We start from the raw sequence: 15,312 nt of genomic DNA on the forward strand, positions 1-15,312 counted from the left end.
AAGGATTAAAGAATGACAGGGACTTCAGACAGCATCCTCTGCAGGACTCCCAGCTCAGAAGCAGACTGTGTTTGAAACTTCCTAAAGGCCATGAGCCTTCTCTCCAGAAACAAGTACCCACAAAATTCTGCATCTAATTTCCAAGAGTCCAGAGGCCCCTTAAGGGTTCTCTATTCATGTGTTCCTTACAGGAGCAAGAAACCTCAATCTAGTGTTTTTTGACTTGTGGACATTGGGCCACCAGGGTAAATGACATGCCTGTGGTCTCAAGTCTTGGCTGAGTTGGGTCTGGAACCCCAGTCTCTCTCATTCCATTCTGTTCCCATTGCCCGGCTCCTGTACTGACTGCTTCAAACTCAGCTGCTGGGATCTGATGATCTACTAGGCCAAACTGAACAATCAAAGAAGCCATGTTTTTGTACAGTTGTCCCTTGGTATTCACAGGGGTTTGGCTCCAGGACACTCTCCAGAGACCAAAATCTGTGAGTGCTTTTACAAAATGGCATACTATTTGCATATACCCTATGTAATCCTCCTATGTACTTTTTGTGTGTGTGTGTGTGTGTGTGTGTGTGTGTGTGTATGAGATATTGGGGCATTGAATCCAGGGGTGCTTTACTACTGAGATATATCCCCAGTCCTTTTTATTTATTTATTTTTTTTTTTATTTTGAGGCAGGGTTCTCATTAAGTTGCTGAATTTGGCCTCAAACTTGAGATCCTCCTCCCTTAACCTCCAAAGTCACTGGGATCATGGGTGTGAGCCACCATACCTAGCCTGCCCATATACTTTAGATAATATCTAGATGAAAGAATATGTAACACAATGTAAATGCTACCTAAATAATTGTTACACTGTATTGTATAGGGAATAATGACAAATGAAAAATGTCTGTACATGTTGAGTTCAGATGCAATATTTTCCCAAATATTTTCAGTTTTCAGTTGGTTGAAGAAGAACTGGCAGACAGGGAGGGACAACTGTATACTTTGCTGCCACAGAATTTACACTGTGACGTTTCAGAAGCCACGCCACTTAACCTTATCTTTGAAAATTCAGTAGGCATGATACATACTGCTGTGAAACAAATTGAACTTTCAATCTCTTTTTACCTTCCATTTATTTTTTATTTTTTCAGGGCTGGGGATTGAACCCAGGACCTTGTGTAGGCTCAGCAAGTGCTCTGTCACTGAGCCATACCTCTGGCCACCTTCACAACTATCAAAGAGAAAATGTATTTTCACCCAAAATTCACCCACTTCTCCTTGAGAGCTGGGTTGTCCTCCCCAATGGCAAGGGGAAAAGCAGGGTCCAGGACTCTACCTGCTCAAATTGGCAGGTACTTGTGGTGAGGCTATGGTCCTTAGCCAATTTCTGCTCCACCAGGGCTGGCCACCATCCATGCCACAAGCTGGTGTATAGAAAGAGCTGTGTGACCACCAAGTCCTAGGCTTTGCCAAAGGAGAGCTTGGAATTATAAGTAGAGGGAATGAAATTAAGGTTTATTCACTAACTGACAACCTACTCTGGGCTAAGCCCTGGGCTCCTGCTGGGCACACAGATGGACAGACATGGTTTCTATTCTTATAGAGCTTACAGCTCTTAAATAGTATCACCCCCAAAGAAGACTGATGAAGTAAAACTTGGACATCCCAGAGCCAGATCAACTGAGACAGCTCCTGGGAAGAACTCAGAGGCTAAAAATCATCGTACAGATGCTAGGCCAGCGTTGTCAGTGCACTGAGATCTCCACAGCCATTGGCCCAGGGACTTCTTCCTTCATATGAACCCAAGAGCCTTCCAGAAATGGGTTGAGTGCTACTCCACATGAACTTTGCAGAAATAATCAGCTAGCATCCTGGGACTAAAGATTCCCAACACCTGGTTACACAATTCCTCTCGAACCCTAACATACCTTTGTCTTCTATGTTTTGTGGCATTGGCCAATCATTTAGATTGTTGGTCCTACTATCTCTTGCCTCACCTTTTCATTGATCTACTTCATAGTTTTAAATTTTACATTATAGTAAATTTCTAAGCATTTTTTTTCCTACACTGAAAGCATTTTTAAGCCACCTTGAATTAGCCTATCTCTACTCTAGTGTTTTGTTAGGATCCCATCTATAGAGGGAAGCCACTTTCATCTTGTACCCAAGCCAATAATGTCTCCAAGTAGGATGATGATAGAATTCATCGGCTCTTTGCTCAAATGTTTAGGTCTCCAAAAATCCTGAACTTATGCAAATTATTTTGAAACTAAAATTTTTAGTGATTCTGAGCAAGTTTTGCCTTGCCCAACATTGATTCCTGTCTGAAGAAAAATCACTCTTTACAGTGGCTGCTATTGTTGAATTAATAACATGTGTTGATTGTAGAAAACTTACAAAAGCCCAGGGAGTATATAATAAACATTATAATGAATGTGTAATCCTAGCACTCAGAGATAAGGGGTGTGAAAATATTGGTGGACTACCTTCCAAGTTTTATTTTAGATGGGCCTATTCTCTTATGACTTAAGGATTATACTGTAACAATATCGAGGATTTTCAACATACTTTTTCCAACTTAAATATATGTTATGGACATCTTTCATCATCATTAACTTTTCTTCTATAGGCGATATACTTGCTGGTATATCGCCTATCCATCCTTATCCTTCATCCAGTGCTCATGGGCTAGGCAATGAAGGATATGTCACAGCCATCAACCTTTGTCAGGTGTCCTGGTGCACCCCTCTCTCCAACAGGGTTGGCCCATTAGCATGTGGAGCAATGCTTTTGGAGTTTACTGCTTAAAAGTCTTTCCCAGGGGCACTGGAAAAGGGAGATTCTGTTCTCCACGTGGCACTGAGTTCTGATCCAAACAACTGACTGTTCCCTACTCTTCATTTTTCTCTTTCTTTGTTTTTAAAAGGAGAGAGAGAGAGAGAGAGAGAGAGAGAGAGAGAGAGAGAGAGAGAGAGAGAGAGAGAAAGAGAGAAAGAATTTTTTTATATTTATTTTTTAGTTTTCGGTGGACACAATGTTATTTTTTATTTTTATGTGGTGCTGAGGATCAAACCCAGTGCCACGTGCATGCCAGGAGAGCGTGCTACTGCTTGAGCCGCATCCCCAGCCCCTTACTCTTTCCTTTTAACAATGGAAGTCACAGGGTGTTTGCCTAGTGTGGGGCCAACATTTAGAGACTACACTTCCACGCCTACATTCCCCTACATTCCCCTACTACATTCCTAAGTACACTTAGGTTCTGGCCAATGAGGTGTGAGCAAGTGTACAGTCTGGGTCCTTGACATTTAAAAAGGAAATTGTATGTGCTACACATTTTCTTCCTGCCCATGGGCTCAAATTCAGCTGGGATTGGTGTGAGGCAACTCTACTGTATTGTTAAAGACAACACCTTGAGAAGTATTTGTTCCCTGTTACTTTTTATATGCACACATTTACTACACGCATGTGCACACCATTTCATCATCGTGTACACCCCCAGAAACCACATTGAATTCCCACTATACTTTCCTCTCCTGTTTTGCTGCAGGAACATCTTTCTCTGCATGTTTTATCTGTGCCAGTTTTGTGTTTCTTTTCCTGCTTCCCCCCCCCCCCCAATACACCTATTCAGTGGTTGGGGCACTAGAAGGACAGGACATACCGGGGACACCCTAGTTGTAGCAACCCTGGTCTTCGTATGTCCTTCTATTCCAGGAAAGACAATGGCAGGGTGGCGGATGTGTTCTAGGAGAGCCTCCCAGGTGGCAGATGCATGGGTGCCTGTGAGGCAGTGCTGAGGGCCTGACCATCAGTGCCGTTGCCTCACCCACCTGCCCACCAGCTCTACCTGCCTACTCCAGCCCTGGGAGGGGGCTGCTCACTGGCCCAAGCCCCTTGCCCTTAGGCACTAGAGGGAGGAAAAGGCTTTGACAATTAATTTTTCCAAAAGTGTTTGACAGTTTCTCTTTCTAAGAATACTGGGTGGCCACCACCCTGGCCCTACATGGCAAGAAGTGTTCCTTGTCCTCTGGTTCGGAAATAAGTTGGAGGGCTAATTCCAGGTCCTAGTCTCTGAGTAATTCCAGCAATAGCTTAGAAAGAGCCATCTCTGTTCTTTATGATAGATCAGAGTCTTAAATTAGGAGGGAAACTCATTTTTTTTTTTTTTTTGGTGCTCTCAGAGTTCAGCTCGTCACAGACTTTTGGACTTCAAAGCCAATCTTTCTTTCTGTGTCTCTTCCAAATCTTTATTTAAATTGTTTTTCCTATTCCTTTAAACCAGGCCAAGTGCCGACTTTTTAAAAGCTGTCTGGCATGTATGTGGCTCAGTAGTAGAGCACTTGCCTAGCATGCATGAGGACCTGGGTTTCTCCCCAGCACTGGGAAAAAAAAAGAAAAAGAAAAGCTAGCTGTTTCCTAGTTTGATAAATATGAGACCAAACCAGGTCAGGTCATTCTCTTCTCAAATTCCTTTATCTAGGTCAAAAGAATCTGTGAAAACTCTGGCAGGCTAATAACAAAAGAACTTTGTGCTTTTTTTTCCTTTTAACTTTCTCTTTCTAATGGATAGATGGAGTTGGAGGGAGGGAAAGGAAGTCATGCCTGTCCATGGGCCACCTGGCTGCTTGCCACCACTTTTTCTCTCTCTGACCTTGAACACAGGACATGGAAGATGAAAACTGCATCAGGTCAGAGCTTCTAGTTCTTAATGTTTTCTATCTGCTGGCAGCCCTGTCCAGCGGTGTATCACCCCCAGTCTGGAACAAGGGCAAGATGCTCAGAGGCTATAAGAGACTCACCCTAAATCCCACAGCAGGAAAAGGCTGAGCTGGTCCCTGGTGGTGGGTGGGTCCATCGTGCCAAGCACTGAGGGACCTCTGCAGACCCAGGAGAACTGCAGGTGGGATGCAGGTAGGAGGACTCTTCCAGAGGGGCCTTAGAGGCCCATGATTCTGGTGATATTCCAGCTGAGATACATTGTGGACAGGACCATCCACTGTTTCTTGTATAAAATGGAGCCACACCTCCCTAGGCTGAAGACCTTGGTCTACCTCTGACTGCTGTGGGACTTGGGCTGAGTGTTGACCCCTTTGTGCTTTAGGTTTTTGTAGAACATGTGTTTTGAGAATGAAATGAAGAAGATGTCTATAAAGTGCCCCAGTGGGCACAGAGTTGTGTGGATGCTCAAAAGGGCGCTGCTCAGAAGGGTAGCTGCTGGGAGGATGAATTCTGTTTTGCTTCCTCCTCCTCCTCTCCCTCATCCTCTTTCTCTCCTTGCCTTCTTCCTCCTGCTCCTCATCTCCCTCTTCCATTCTCCCTCCTCTGCCTTCTCTTCCCTTCTTTCTTATTCTTTTCCTCCCCACCCTTTCCCCCTCCCCTCCTTCTTTCTGTCCTTCCTTCTTTCTTTTAATTCTCCTTTCCCTCCTCCCCTGTCTCCATTTCCTCTCTTTCTCCATCCCCCCTTCCAATCCTCTCATTTTCCTCCATCCTCTCCCCTCTTTCTTCTCCTTCCCCTCCCCCTCAGTTCTCTGCATCTGCTCTGGGCTTAGCAAGGAAGGAAAGCTCCACATTTTCTGCCAGAGGTAGCCTAAGAGGGCAGTAAGGAAGGCAGTTCCTAGGGCTAGAGCCAGCCTGGGCTCTGTGTGCCTTTGACTCTCTTTCTGGTGGCACCAGAGATCACACAGTCCATTATCTACTAATCCATGGATATCCAATGGATAACCACAAATCATGATTGGCTCTCCACAATCCATTCTTTGGACTCTTTCTTTTAAGGGTCCCCCATCACATTTTAAGAAGTGGCAGAATTTGAATCCGAAGTATTTCATGACACAGTTTTAGGGTCCCTAGTTAGTGACAGCTAGTAGGAAGATGTGACAAAGAGTAAACTGCTTGTCTTCATCTCTATGGCTTGTATGCGAGAAGGAGAGATGGAAACAGGAGCCACCCACTGAGATAAATCAGGTAGGGCAGGAGGCAAAGTGTGCCAGGTCAGAGGTAGGCAGAGAAGAATCATTGTATCTGGAAATGTGGGAATCTTCCTGGAAGAAAGATCCACCTAAGATTATATAATGCACCATGGCCTTCAAGAGACATTGAGATGCTCTTGGTAGAGGGAAATGAGGTCTTTCCCTGGGCTCAGTCTGATACCCACAGCTGATACCTACCCAGAGGCATTCAAGCATCAGGACTGCAGCACCCACAGAGGATATAGGGGCCCAGTCCACTGTCTCTGGGACTATCCTATGTTCCTGGGGAGGTACCGTGGCTACTGAGGTGACACCTTACCCCATGTTCCATTTGAACCCAGTCCAGTCTCTTCCAAGAGGGGCCTGGCCTCTTCCTGAAACGCTGGCTGAGCATTAAGGGATGTGAGGTGAACGGGCAAGGAGGGGTGTCCTCTTAGGGCAATAAAATGAGTTTGAGATTGCAGATGAGTTTAATGTCAATTCATTAAAGTCAGGAAGAAATGGGAGTTTGTGATATTCTGATTTTGTCCTTAAAGGAAGTCACATCAAAGGAACGTGAGTAGCCTGTTGTGGTTTAGATATGAGGCGTGTCCCAAAAGCTCATGTGTGAGACAATGTAAGACATTTTAGAGGTGAAATGGTTAGATTAGGAGAGTCTTAACCTAATCAATGCATTAATCCCCTGATAGGGAGTAACTGATTGGTAACTGTAGGCAGGTGGTAAGTGGTTGGATGATGTGCCTTTGGGGTGTGTGTGTGTGTGTGTGTGTGTGTAAATATATATATATATATATATATATATATATATATATATATATGCACTATATAACTAAGTTTATTCTTTTTCTGTTTCCTAGTGATCATGTCTTGAGTTGCTTTCCTCTGTCACATCCATCTACCATGATATGCTGTCTCAACTTGAATCCAGAGCAATGGAGTTGGCCACCTATGAATTCAGACTTTTGAAACCATAAACCCTCAAATAAGCTTTTCCTCCTTAAAATTATTCTTGTCAGGTCTTTTGGTCACAGCAACGAAAAGCTGACTGGAACCAGCCCAGTCTACTTTATTGATTTATTTGCAGTGCTGTGGATTAAACTCAGGGCCTCACATGTGCTGGTAGTAAAAGTGCTTACTTTTACCATTAAGCCACATCCCTAGCCCAGCCCAGACTCTTGATCTAATGCAATGAGAAAATTTATGGGGAGGTAAATACTAGTGAATGAAAACCTGATACCTGTCTTAGTTTGCTTTCTTTTGTTGTAACAGAATACCACAGACAGAATGAAAATTTATTTGGCTCATGGTGATAGAAGTTGGAGAATCCAAAAACATGGTGCCAGCATTTAGTGATGGCCTGTGTACTATCTTATTCCATGGTGGAAGGCAGAAGGGCAAGTGAGCATGCAAGACAGAGAGAGGATAGGCTTGAACTTCATCCTATTAACAGGAAACCACTCCAGTAATATTGAACCCACTCCAGTAATGATGTTATTAATCTATTCCTCTATGATCTACCTCCAATACCATCACAATGGCAATTCTATCTCAGTGTGTTTTGCAAGGGACATATAAATCATACTGTGTCTGAGCCACTAAAGGGCCTTTGATGACTTTCAAGGAACCAAGTGAAGGGGACAGGATAATGCAGAATCATTAGTGACTGTGCCTGTGTCATACCGTGTGTGAGTCACACATAGTATCTGATGCATCACAGTGGGGAGAGATGGGTGGCTCTGCTTGCTGGCCTCAGAAAGACATGATACACAGGCTGCATGTTGCTGTGGCTGGCAATGCTTCATACAAATGCATGCTCATTTCCATTTTCCTTCTCTCTCATTGACTTTTAAAATTTCAGGTTATTTTTTAAATAGTGCATTCTAGTTACACATAATATTGGGGTTCATTTTGACATAATCATACATGCATGGAACATAATTTGTTCCAGTTCATTCCCCAGTATTTTTCCTTTCTCTTTCATCTTTCCTCTTCTGTTCTCTTTCCTTTACTCTACTGATCTTTCTTTTATTATTCTGGATATACCCAAAGGTGAAATTCACATGTACATAGGAGAGTTTGGTCAGATTCATTCCACTGTTCCTACCTTTTCTTGTCTGTCCTTTTTCCTCCTTGATCCTTTCTCTCTATTCCACTGATCTGTCTTCTATTTTTCCCTTGTTTTGGTCTAGCTTCTGCATATGAGAGAAAACATTTGACCCTTAACTTTCTGGGTCTGACTTATCTCTTTCATTTTTTAAACTTAATTAATAATTAATTTTAATTAGGTATATATGACAGCAGAATGCATTTTGATTCATTGTTTACAATTGCAGCATAACTTTTCATTTTTCTGGTTGTACACAATGTAGCATTGCATCATATGTGCAGTCATATATGTACCTAGGGTAATGATGTCCATCTTATTCTACCATCTTTCCTGCCCTCATGCCCCCTGCCTATCCTTTCCCCATACAACTCCCCCCGACCCTTTTATGGATCAGCATCCACTTATCAGAGAGAACATTCAGCTTTTGTTTTTTGGGGATTGGTTTACTTTGCTTAGCATGATATTTTCCAACTCTATTCATTTACCTGCAAATGCCATAATTTTATTCACTTTTAATGCTGAGTGATATTCCATTGTGTATATACCACATTTTCTTTATCCATTCATCTGCTGAAGGGCATTTATGTTGCTTCCACAGTTTAGTTATTATTCAGCTGCAATGGTTCAGTTGGCTGTGTTACTATAGTATGCTGATTTTAAGCCCTTTTGGTATAGATTGAGGAGTGGGATAGTTGGGTCAAATGGTGGTTGCATTCCAAGTTTTCTAATGAATATCCATACTGCTTTCCAGATTGGTTGCACCAATTTGCAGTTCCACCAGCAATATGAGTGTGCCCTTTCCCCTCACATCCTCACCAACATTTATTGTTATCTGTATTCTTGATAACTGCCATTTCTAACTGGAGTGAGATGAAACCTTGGAGTAGTTTTAATTTGCATTTCTCTAATGCAAAGAAACGTTGAACATTTTTTCATATATTTGATGATATAATGTATATCTTATTCTGAGAAGTGTCTGGTTAGTTCCTTAGCCCATTTATTGATTGGGTTGTTTTAGTTTTTTGGTGTTAAGGTTTTTGAGTTCTTTAAATATCCTGGAGATTAGTGCTCTATCTGGTGTGTGTGTGACAAAAAATTTGCTCCCCAAATGTAGGCTCTCTCTTCACCTTATTGATTGTTTGTTATGCTGAGAAGAAGTTTTTAGTTTGAGTTGATCCCATTTATTAATTCTTAATTTTATTTCTTGCACTTTAGGAGTCTTGTTAAGGAAGTTGGGGACTAATCTGATATGATGGAGATTTGGGCCTACTTTTTCCTCTACTAGGTTCAGGGTCTCTGGACTCATTCTTAGGTCTTTGATCCACTTTGAATTGAATTTTGTGCATGGTGAGAAATAGAAGTTTATTTTCATTTTGCTGCATATGGATTTCCAGTTCTCCCAGCACCATTTATTGAAGGGGCTATCTATTTATTGAAGGTGCCAATCCATGCTGTTTTTGTTATTATAGTTTTGTACCTTAATATTTAGTATTGTGATGCCTCCTGCTTCTCTCTTCTTGCTGAGGATTGCTTTAGGTATTCTGGCTCTCTCTTTTTTTCCCCCAAGAGAGAGAGAGAGAGAGAGAGAGAGAGAGAGAGATACTACCTGTATTCTATCTGACCACAATGGAATAAAATTAGAAATCAATGATAAAATTAAAAAAGAAGTAATCCTAAACCTGGAGACTAAAGAATACACTATTGAATGATGCATGAATAACAGAAGACATCAGGGAGGAGATTTAAAAAAGTCTTAGAAGTAAATGAGAACTCCAAAGCACCTTACCAAAATCTCTCCGACACTATGAAGGCAGGGTTAAGGGGAAAGTTCATTGAATTAAGCTTATTCATTAAAAAAAGAAAAAGTCAACAAATAAATGACCTTACATTGCATCTCAAAACCCTAGAAAAAGAAGAATAAACCAACACCAAAAATAGTAGAAGACAGGAAACAATTAAATAATCAAAATAAATTAAATAATTAAATAGTTGAAATCAGGGAAGAATTCAACGAAATTGAAACAAAAGAAACAATTCAAGAGCAGGGCCCCGGAGATCCAGGCCAACTGATTTGCGTGGCCTGCCCTGCGGCTACAGAAGGCGTGGCGCCTCAGTGAAGCCATTAATTGGCAAGCAGGGAGGTTAGGGAAGGCCATTAGGTGGAATCCCACCAGCCAAGCCCACACGGACCCTTGGGCCGAGCACGGGTTCTCAGAAGGGGAAGGAAGCGGTACAGTCCCATCCCCCACAGCGGACACTCCGCCGAGGCAGTCAGCGGCCACCATCCGGGAAAGCTGAAGGATACACCGCCACTCTCCTTCAGAGTGCAACATCAAAACAGCGGACACTCCATCCAGGCAGTCAGCGGCCACCATCCGGGAAAGCTGAAGAATACACCACCACTCTCCAACAGCTTGCAACATCAAAACAGCCAGCAGCAGGACCCCGGAGATCCAGGCCAACTGATTCGCGTGGCCTGCCCCGCAGCTACAGAAGGCGTGGCGCCTCAGAGAAGCCATTAATTAGCAAGCAGGGAGGTTAGGGACTGCCATTAGGTGGAATCCCGCCAGCCAAGCCCACCGCCCACGCCCGGAACAGGCCCAGCGACCTGCCAGCATTGTAGTCACGACACCCCAATTGGAATAGGGACAGAGCAGAGCCGCCTTCCACTCCCGGAACAGGCCCAGAGAGGCACCAGCGTGGTAGACACGTCACCCCAATTGGAGTAGGGGCACAGCCGCCGCCCACACCTGCAAGGGAGACTTTTCAAGTATACAAGAGCAACATAAATAAATAGGGGGTAAATTTCAAAACACAACAGTTGCACCAAGCAGAAAGAAACGCGAGCAGTATGAAAAGACAAGGAAAGAAAGGACCACAAGCAATGCAGGTCAACTCAACTTTAGAAGAGGTAATAGCTGCAACAGATGGAATATCAGATAAAGAGTTCAGGATATATATGCTTCAGATGATCTGGAGTCTCAAGGAAGACATGAGACAGCAAAATCAGACAATGAAAGATCACATTGACAAACAAATCCAGGAAGTAAAAGATCAATTTCACAGGGAGATAGAGGTAATAAAAAACAAACAAATTGAAATTCTAGAAATGCAGGAAACAATAAACCAACTTAAAAACTCAATTGAGAATACTACCAGCAGAGTAGATCACTTAGAAGAGAGAACATCAGACAATGAAGACAAAGTATTTCAACTGGAAAAGAACATAGACAGCTCAGCAAGTCTGCTAAGAAACCATGAGCAGAACATCCAAGAATTATGGGACAATATCAAAAGACCAAATTTAAGAGTCATTGGGATACAGGAAGGCACAGAGCTCCATTCCAAAGGAATAAACAGTCTATTCAGTGAAATAATACGAGAAAACTTCCCAGAATTGAAGATTGAGACAGAATCCCAAATCCTAGAAGCCTACAGGACGCCGAATGTGCAAAATCAAAAGAGATCCACACCTAGACACATTATAATGAAGATGTCCAACATACAGAATAAGGAGAGAATTTTAAAAGCTGCAAGAGAAAGAAAGCAGATTACATTTAGGGGTAAACCAATCAGGATAACAGCTGATCTCTCAACACAGACTCTGAAAGCTAGAAGATCCTGGAATAACATATTTTAAACACTGAAAGACAATGGGCTCCAACCAAGAATCGTGTATCCGGCGAAATTAAGCTTCAGGTTAGAAGATGAAATTAAAACCTTCCACAATAAACAAAAGTTAAAAGAATTCGCAGCTAGAAAACCATCTCTTCAAAAAATCCTTGGCAAAACATTACAGGAAGAGGAAATGGAAAACAACATTGGAAACCAACAATGGGAGGTAGGACAGTAAAGGGGGGAAAGTAGTCAAAGAGGATAACAAATCAGGTTTAGTAACATCAATAAACAAATATGGATAGAAGAACAAACCATATCTCAATAATAACCCTAAATGTTAATGGCTTAAACTCACCAATTAAGAGACACAGGCTAGTAGAATGGATCAAAAAACAAGACCCAACAATATGCTGTCTACAGGAGACGCATTTGATAGGAAAAGATATACATAGACTGAAGGTGAAAGGTTGGGAAAAATCATATCACTCATATGGACCGCGGAAACAAGCAGGAGTGTCCATACTCATATCTAATAAAATAGATTTCAAGCCAAAGCTAATCAAAAGGGATATAGAAGGACACTTCATACTGCTCAAGGGAACCATACACCAACAAGACATAACAATCATAAATATATATGCCCCAAATAATGGTGCAGCTGTATTCATCAAGCAAACTCTTCTCAAGTTCAAGAGTCTAATAGACCAACATACAATAATCATGGGAGACTTCAACACACCTCTCTCACCACTGGACAGATCTTCCAAACAAAAGTTAAATAAGGAAACTATAGAACTCAATAACACAATTAACAACCTAGACTTAATTGACATATATAGACTATACCACCCAACATCAAGTAGCTACACTTTTTTCTCAGCAGCACATGGAACCTTCTCAAAAATAGACCATATACTATGTCACAGGGCAACTCTTAGACAATACAAAGGGGTAGAGATAATACCATGCATCTTATCTGATCATAATGGAATGAAACTGAAAATCAATGATAAAAGAAGAAAGGAAAAAGCAAGCATCACCTGGAGAATGAACAATAGGTTGCTGAGTGATCAATGGGTTTTAGAAGACATCAAGGAGGAAATTAAAAAATTCCTAGAGTTAAATGAAAACACAGACACAACATATCGGAATCTATGGGACACATTGAAAGCAGTTCTAAGAGGAAAATTCATTGCTTGGAGTTCATTCCTCAAAAAAAGAAAAAACCAACAAATAAATGATCTCATACTTCATCTCAAAATCCTAGAAAAAGAAGAGCAAAACAACAGCAAAAGAAGTAGAAGGCAAGAAATAATTAAAATCAGAGCTGAAATTAATGAAATTGAAACAAAAGAAACAATTGAAAAAATTGACAAAACTAAAAGCTGGTTCTTTGAAAAAATAAATAAAATTGACAGACCCTTAGCCATGCTAACGAAGAGAAGAAGAGAGAGAACCCAAATTACTAGCATACGGGATGAAAAAGGCAATATCACAACAGACACTTCAGAAATACAGAAGATAATCAGAAATTACTTTGAATCCTTATACTCCAATAAAATAGAAGATAGTGAAGGCATAGATAAATTCCTTGAGTCCTATGATCTCCCCAGATTGAGCCAGGAGGATATAGACAACCTAAACAGACCAATAACAATAGAGGAAATAGAAGAAACCATCAAAAGACTACCAACTAAGAAAAGCCCAGGACCGGATGGGTATACAGCAGAGTTTTACAAAACCTTTAAAGAGGAACTAACACCAATACTTTTCAAGCTATTTCAGGAAATAGAAAAAGAGGGAGAACTTCCAAATTCATTCTACGAGGCCAACATCACCCTGATTCCGAAACCAGACAAAGACACATCAAAGAAGGAAAACTACAGACCAATATCTCTAATGAACCTTGATGCAAAAATCCTCAATAAAATTCTGGCGAATCGGATTCAAATACATATCAAAAAAATTATACATCATGATCAAGTAGGATTCATCCCTGGGATGCAAGGCTGGTTTAATATACGGAAATCAATAAATGTTATTCACCACATCAATAGACTTAAAAATAAGAACCATATGATCATCTCAATAGATGCAGAAAAAGCATTCGACAAAGTACAGCATCCCTTTATGTTCAAAACGCTAGAAAAATTAGGGATAACAGGATCATACGTCAACATTGTAAAAGCAATCTATGATAAGCCACAGGCCAGCATCATTCTGAATGGAGAAAAATTGAAGGCATTCCCTCTAAGATCTGGTACAAGACAGGGATGCCCTCTCTCACCACTTCTGTTCAACATAGTCCTCGAAACACTGGCCAGAGAAATTAGACAGATGAAAGAAATTAAAGGCATAAAAATAGGAAAAGAAGAACTTAAATTATCACTATTTGCAGATGATATGATTCTATACCTAGCAGACCCAAAAGGGTCTACAAAGAAGCTATTAGAGCTAATAAATGAATTCAGCAAAGTGGCAGGATATAAGATCAACACGCATAAATCAAAGGCATTCCTGTATATCAGCGACAAATCCTCTGAAACGGAAATGAGGACAACTACTCCATTCACAATATCCCCCCAAAAAATAAAATACTTGGGAATCAACCTAACAAAAGAGGTGAAAGATTTATACAATGAAAATTACAGAACCCTAAAGAAAGACATAGAAGAAGACCTTATAAGATGGAAAAACATACCCTGCTCATGGATAGGCAGAACTAACATCATCAAAATGGCGATATTACCAAAAGTTCTCTATAAGTTCAATGCAATGCCAATCAAAATCCCAACAGCATATCTTGTAGAAATAGATAAAAGAATCATGAAATTCATATGGAATAATAAAAGACCCAGAATAGCTAAAACAATACTAAGCAGGAAGTGTGAATCAGGCGGTATAGCGATACCAGACTTCAAACTATACTACAGAGCAATAGTAACAAAAACAGCATGGTACTGGTATCAAAACAGGCGGGTGGACCAATGGTACAGAATAGAGGACACAGTAACCAATCCACAAAACTACAACTATCTTATTTTTGATAAAGGGGCTAAAAGCATGCAATGGAGGAAGGATAGCATCTTCAACAAATGGTGCTGGGAAAACTGGAAATCCATTTGCACCAAAATGAATCTGAATCCCTATCTCTCGCCGTGCACAAAAGTTAACTCAAAATGGATCAAGGAGCTTGATATTAAATCAGAGACACGGCATCTGATAGAAGAAAAAGTTGGTTATGATCTACACGCTGTGGGATCGGGCTCCAAATTCCTCAATAGGACACCCATAGCGCTAGAGTTAACAAATAGAATCAACAAATGGGACTTACTCAAACTAAAAAGTTTTTTCTCAGCAAAAGAAACAATAAGAGAGATAAATAGGGAGCCTACATCCTGGGAACAAATCTTTACTCCACACACTTCAGATAGAGCCCTAATAACCAGAATATACAAAGAACTCAAAAAATTAGACAATAAGATAACAAATAACCCAATCAATAAATGGGCCAAGGACCTGAACAGACACTTCTCAGAGGAGGACATACAATCAATCAACAAGTACATGAAAAAATGCTCACCATCGCTAGCAGTCAGAGAAATGCAAATCAAAACTACCCTAAGATACC

This window comes from Urocitellus parryii, chromosome 6 (assembly GCF_045843805.1).
Source record: "Urocitellus parryii isolate mUroPar1 chromosome 6, mUroPar1.hap1, whole genome shotgun sequence".
Lineage (NCBI taxonomy): Eukaryota > Metazoa > Chordata > Mammalia > Rodentia > Sciuridae > Urocitellus > Urocitellus parryii.